Here is a 6353-nt window from a genome sequence, read left to right on the forward strand (position 1 = left end):
GCAATGGACAGCTCCGAGGAGCAGTGACACCTTTAACTGCAGATCCGCACCTCTGTTTGTTTTAACTCTGAAACGTTAACAAGTCTAACATCTGTGTTTGAGGGGCGAATTTGTTAGGATTTTGAAAGACAGACCATACAAACTTGTTAATTGTGTCTGACCTTTCACAGTAGTTCTTCTGTTGGATCAGGAAGTTATTCCACAGATCAACCAGCTGTAATAACCAGTATGACCATGTTTTATTTAGAACACACAGATACTATCTGTGTGAGGTAGTGCTCCTATCCCCCAAACAACGTTTTGGCCCTACAATCTTTTGCTTTAATGAAGATTTATTAACTTTAAATATGATAAATACAGTGAACAGTGTTTCACCATTTTGGCCCATCTAAAGATCACTTTTGCTCAGTTGCCAAATCATGTCTGCCAGCAATAGATACATGACACAACCATATATCTTGCCATATCCTGCAAGTATTAACAAACAACATATGCTCTTTGTTTTAAAAATAAAAACAAATCTTTTGGAGTCAGAAATGATTTCAAAATGGGTTATCCTTGTTAAAAACTGGAAAGATTAGCAAGATGTGTTTAAAAATCTGACACAATTGCATTGTCAGATGTATTTTCTCCTGATTCGCTTTTTGTTGTTATAAGCTTAACAATAACCGTTTATTACTGTGGAATGTTACCACACCAGCAAACCATCTTCTTACATAGATATATGCATAAAGAGACCATGGGAAGAACCAGGGAAGATAAATACACAAAATTTTTTACTGAGTTTGATGGTAGTCATCATGGTGTATGATGATGTCCCCACAAATTGTGCACGGGTGCGCCCTCTGTTGATGAAGTTTATGCATGCATGTGGGTAATGTGATTGTAAAAGCTCCAATGCTCAGATCACAATTACACGTACAGTTAAATGCATTTTATAAACTTTTTAAAAGTTGTATGTGGACACAGATTATATATTAGAAAGTGTTACTAGCCTTCAGCACAAGATCAATGGAGGCTGGGGTCTACTACACCCAGCAGATTGCAGGGTGTAAGATGCTGACATCCAAGGTATATGGAATAGCATAACCAGATAGCTAGCATAGTGTACAGGAACATCTGTGCCAAGTATGAACTTGAAGCTGGAGAAATACCAAGGTCTGAAGGAAGAGCTAATGAGAAGATGTAATGTGTGAGGGCAGCAGGGGTGCCAGTTGAGACTGGGACACTGGGGGCTGTAACACCCAAGATGGATGGATGGTGGATGGCTCCAGCAGATACCAGGAACATCTGAGATCTCCATCCAGAAGTCCACACTCCTAGGAGCAGCTAAGATCCTGTGCAAAACCATGAGTCCACAATGTCCCAGGCCTGTATACAGGACGTTATATATATATATATATATATATATATATATATATATATATATATATATATATATATATATATATATATATATATATATATATATATATATATATATGCTCCCATTTTTCATGAGATGGACTCAAAGATCTAAAATTCATTCCAGATACACAATGTTACCATTTCTCTCAAACATTGTTCACAAATCTGTCTAAATTTTTAATAGTGAGCACTTCTGCTTTGCCGAGATAATCCATCCCACCTCACAGGTGTGCCACATCAAGATGCTCATCAGACACCATGATTAGTGCGCAGGTGTGCCTTATACTGCCCACAATAAAAGGCCACCCTGAAATGTGCTTTTTTTCTCACAGCAAAATGCCACAGATGTCGTAAGCATTGGCATGCTGACAGCAGGAATGTTAACCAGATCTGTTGCTCGTGAATTGAATGTTCATTTCTCCACCATAAGCCGTCTCCATAGGCATTTCAGAGAATATGGCAGTACATCCAGTACATCCACATCCAGCAGGTTCACCTCCAAGATCATCTTAGACCAGCCACTCAGACAGCTGCTGAAACAACTGGTTTGCATAACCAAAGAATTTCTGCACAAATTGTCAGAAATCGTCTTGGGGAAGCTCAACTGCATGCTCGTCGTCCTCATCGGGGTCTTAACCTGATGGCATTTTGAATGCATAGAGATACCGTGATGAGATCTTGAGGCCCATTGTTATGCGATACATCCATGAACATGACTTCATGTTTCAGCAAGATAATGCACGGTCCCATGTTGCAAGCGTCTGTACACAATTCTTGAAGGCTGAAAATGTGCCAGGTCTTGCATGGCCAGCATACTCACCAGACATGTCACCCATTGAGCATGTTTGGGATGTGCTTGACCGGCGTATACGACAGCATGTACCAATTCCCACTAATATCCAGCAACTTCGCACAGCCATTAAAACTTCAGCCAACATTCCACAGGCCACAATTGACAATCTCTTAAACTCTATGCGAAGAAAAAGTGTGGCACTGCATGAGGCAAATGGTGGTCACACCAGATACTGGCTGGTTCTGAGTCCCCAGACCCCCAACAAAGAAAAAAAAAATGCAAATTTCAGGGTGGCCTTTTATTGTGGACAGTCTAAGGCACACCTGCGCACTAATCATGGTGTCTGATGAGCATCTTGATGTGGCACACCTGTGAGGTGGGATGGATTATCTCGGCAAAGCAGAAGTTCTCACTATTAAACATTTAGACAGATTTGTGGACAATGTTTGAGAGAAATGGAAATATTGTGTATCTGGAATGAATTTTAGATCTTTAAGTCCATCTAATGAAAAATGGGAGCAAAAACAAAAGTGTTGCATTTATATTTTTGTTGAGTGTGTGTATGTATATATATATATATATATATATATATATATATATATATATATATATATATATATATATATATATATATATATATATATATATATATATATATATATATAACACTCTTTAAAACATCAAGGTAATGTCACAGATTCTGATAACAATTATTTCCTTCCTTACACCCTGAAAGCTCTCACTTTCTCACTCACTTCTCTAAAGTGAAGTTCTGCTGTGTTGTGGTACTGATAATAATCTCATAATAGATAAAATCACTACATGCTTATCATGGGACCAGAAACTCTCAGCTTCCATTTTTCAGGCCTTATTTGCTGAAATCTGGTATCCCTCCATGCCCACAGGCTGTATGCTTAACAAATGCTTTGCCTCTCTTTTCCTTTTCTCCTGCTCACCTGGGTGCACCTAAGAGCTCTTTGTTATGATAACCTCACTCAGTTTGAGCTCCCACTGAAGTGTTGTGGTTCACATGTATTTGATAAGATCAGACACATCAGAAAAAAACAGAGGCCTTCTTTGGAAGCAGCATGTAACAGTAACATCACAAGGTAACTAATCACAGAGGGGATTTCCTTATTTTGCTGATGCAGTGATTCTAAGATGCCTATCTAAATGTTGGCCTTGCTATTCTTTTAACCTGTTTGTCCCATTCCACACATGCCCCCTTCACCCTTTTTGTGATGCAAAGCTCCTTTGAAATTCCACCAGTAAACTAATGCAGGTTCATAAAGAGAAAACATCAAACACAGCTAATGATAGAGCCATTTAGAGTGGGAAACAGTTTGATTACATGCCCCTTAAAGTTTAGGTACAAAAAGGAAAAAGTACAGAGTTTATCAAATGTGACGTGCAAACAATAATTAGAAATGACAACTTATTTTATTTCCATGAATCACTCAGAAAACAGCTCAAGGAATTGGTTTCATGGGAATTTTGTTTTCATAACATGAAGCTCTGTGAAAGCAGACTATTTCCAATCATTTTTAGTTTATTAGAGAACGAACTGGCAGAAGTGACTGAGCTTTGTGCAGAAACTTTAGCTATAATTAGTGGCTGAGTGGAGACTGATATCATGGGACATTACACTGACATTTCTTCTCTGCTTTGGCATGATTTTCTGCAGACTAGTGACCAAAGAAAGGCACATGCTGCTTTCCAGCAGACTATTAATTCAACATACTGAAACCACAATAAGTGTTATGCTGAAGGCAAATACTGCAAGTATTGATCACTCTGCTCGTTGGAGCTGTATTTTTTCCTGCTTCACTGACATAGTTTGTGACTTGCAGCAAAAGAGATAAAAAAGAAAAACGAAAGCATGACAGACTATTTTAATTTTGATTTGAGGCTTGTTAGTTCAGCTGCTCTCTTCTACTGCTCAGAGATAATTACAGAAAGGTTTTAATGACCTTTAAGTTTATTTATCTGATTCTGCTTAATGCTAATCATGTGCCTTTTCCACTGGCTTTTACACAGTCTATTTACGCAGTGTACACAGGACCTCAGTGCTGCTGCCCTGAAGGCAAGATCAAACCATATTCCTCTTTTTCCCCAAAACTTTATCTCAGTGAACACACAGCAACTGACTTTGTTTTTTTTTATGTGTTCAATTTCATAAATATTGCCTCCAAAGCCCCTGGATAGTTTGTTGCGTAGGCCCAACACTCTGTCTTTTCGAGGCCATTTTGTTCTTTATTTTTGATGCACTTTGTCCATCACTAGGAGCAGCAGCAGTAACACAGCACATTTCTGACTCAGCTTACCCCACTAATTGATTTGACATGCTAGATCCAATATCCTTTTCATGATAGTCAACTTTACTATGATAACTTTCTTTCCCCCCTCCATTCCTTCTTTTATGGAGGTATAATGTTTCCACATGTTCTGTGTCCATTTCTTTTTCAACATGAAGTCCTATGAGGGGAATAAAAGTTAATTTGGTCTCATGCTGAGGGATACTGCAATGAAAAGGAGAGGAAAATGACACTTTTCTGTCATAAGGTTGAAGAAAGATACAGGAGACTTGGAAAAGAGAAAGATATTTTGCTTTTTCACGATCTTACAAAAAATAAGTAACAAAATAAGCAACTCCAAAATTCTCCTTTGTCTGAGGCATAAAACGTTCGTTCATTTTACTCCCTGAGTTTATGACAACAAACTTCTAGTCTTCATTATCTTCGGCCAACAATGCAACAAGTAATTAATAATATGATTAACTGCCTGCTCTGGTGATGAGCCGTTCCGTCTGATGCATGTAACGACCAGCCCAATGAAAAAGCAGGTGGTCTAAAGGTGTCCTAAACAGAATCAGTTAGTACTTTTGGGGAAGATGTACCGGTCTATTGAACACGCCCAATTATCATAATTATCACAACTCTACAAGCGACACAGCAGTCAAACGATCCCTCATGTGCCTCTATGTGTTCATAATCGAGCATTTACACGGCTGTGTTACACTGCCGTGTGGCTACACCACGTGTCCGTGCAACATCTTTTGTTATAACCGTGCAACTACGAGATGACGGTGCACAGCTTTTGCGTGGGCTGAGAAGGGTGAACACGTAAAAAGGAGAAGAAGATGATGAAAAAGAAAAAAGAAAAAGAAAAAGAAGAAAGGACCTGTAAAGACTCCTCTCCATCCACACTAAAATTCACAAGCCAAAATGCATCGAAACTTGAAACTTTATGCAAAGGTTTTTAATCTTTGATTCACAAAAATGTTTTCAGTCTATTAGTGATATTTGTACTGCCTTTTATATTGTTCAAATTATTGTTTACTGTGTCAGATCACTGGATCGTTTCATAAGTAAAACAGCATTATCTAACTGTAGACAAGTGGCTCAAACATTTATGACATGAGTAATTCCACTTAGCTACTTTCTTTTAATTTTAATTGATACAATAAAAACAATATATTTTAATATTTGATTTATAATCAGTTACTTGTATGCCTATGACCTCTTCTAGCAAAGTTGGATGTTCAGTAGATACTATTAAAAAAAGAAAATAATAGTAATAATAATAATAATAATAATAATAATAATAATAATAATAATAATAATAATAATAATTTTGGGATACTTTCTGTTCCTTTTTCATCTCGTTCGACGATAAAACTTTCAACAGCACAATAAACCCTTTTTCTATTTAACACTGAACATTCAGTGAAACAGCCTTAATGCGCAAAAGTTTGTGTGCGCACTATGTTCACCTGCAGGCCCCACTGAGTCATAACGAGTGCTCTGTTATAACATGGCACAAACATACGGTATTTCACTTTTTACCGTGCAGAAAATCTGAAATCTTACTGATCATTTTGTCAAAGGGGGGTTTATTTTGTACCGATATTTGTGAAGTTATTTAAGTGGCTGTGTCAAAGCAGTGTATTCTGTAAAAATAAGAAAGCAGGATGTTTGAAGAGCAGTATTTGCCATTTGAATGTTAAAGTTGTGTAGGCTATGAAACTTTTGCTGGTTGTGCAACATCTTGTTTTCACATCATTAAAGAGCCCCAGGCAGATTTCTGTTTGTTACATATTCTAAAATGTTTTACTGTATGCAGCCAGAGCATCACTGTCTGTTAGAGCTCCGTT

The sequence above is a fragment of the Halichoeres trimaculatus genome, unplaced genomic scaffold (genome assembly GCF_033239565.1).
Source record: "Halichoeres trimaculatus isolate MK-OKI-2021-1 unplaced genomic scaffold, fHalTri1.1 fHalTri1_scaffold_15, whole genome shotgun sequence".
NCBI classification, from domain to species: Eukaryota; Metazoa; Chordata; class Actinopteri; order Labriformes; family Labridae; genus Halichoeres; species Halichoeres trimaculatus.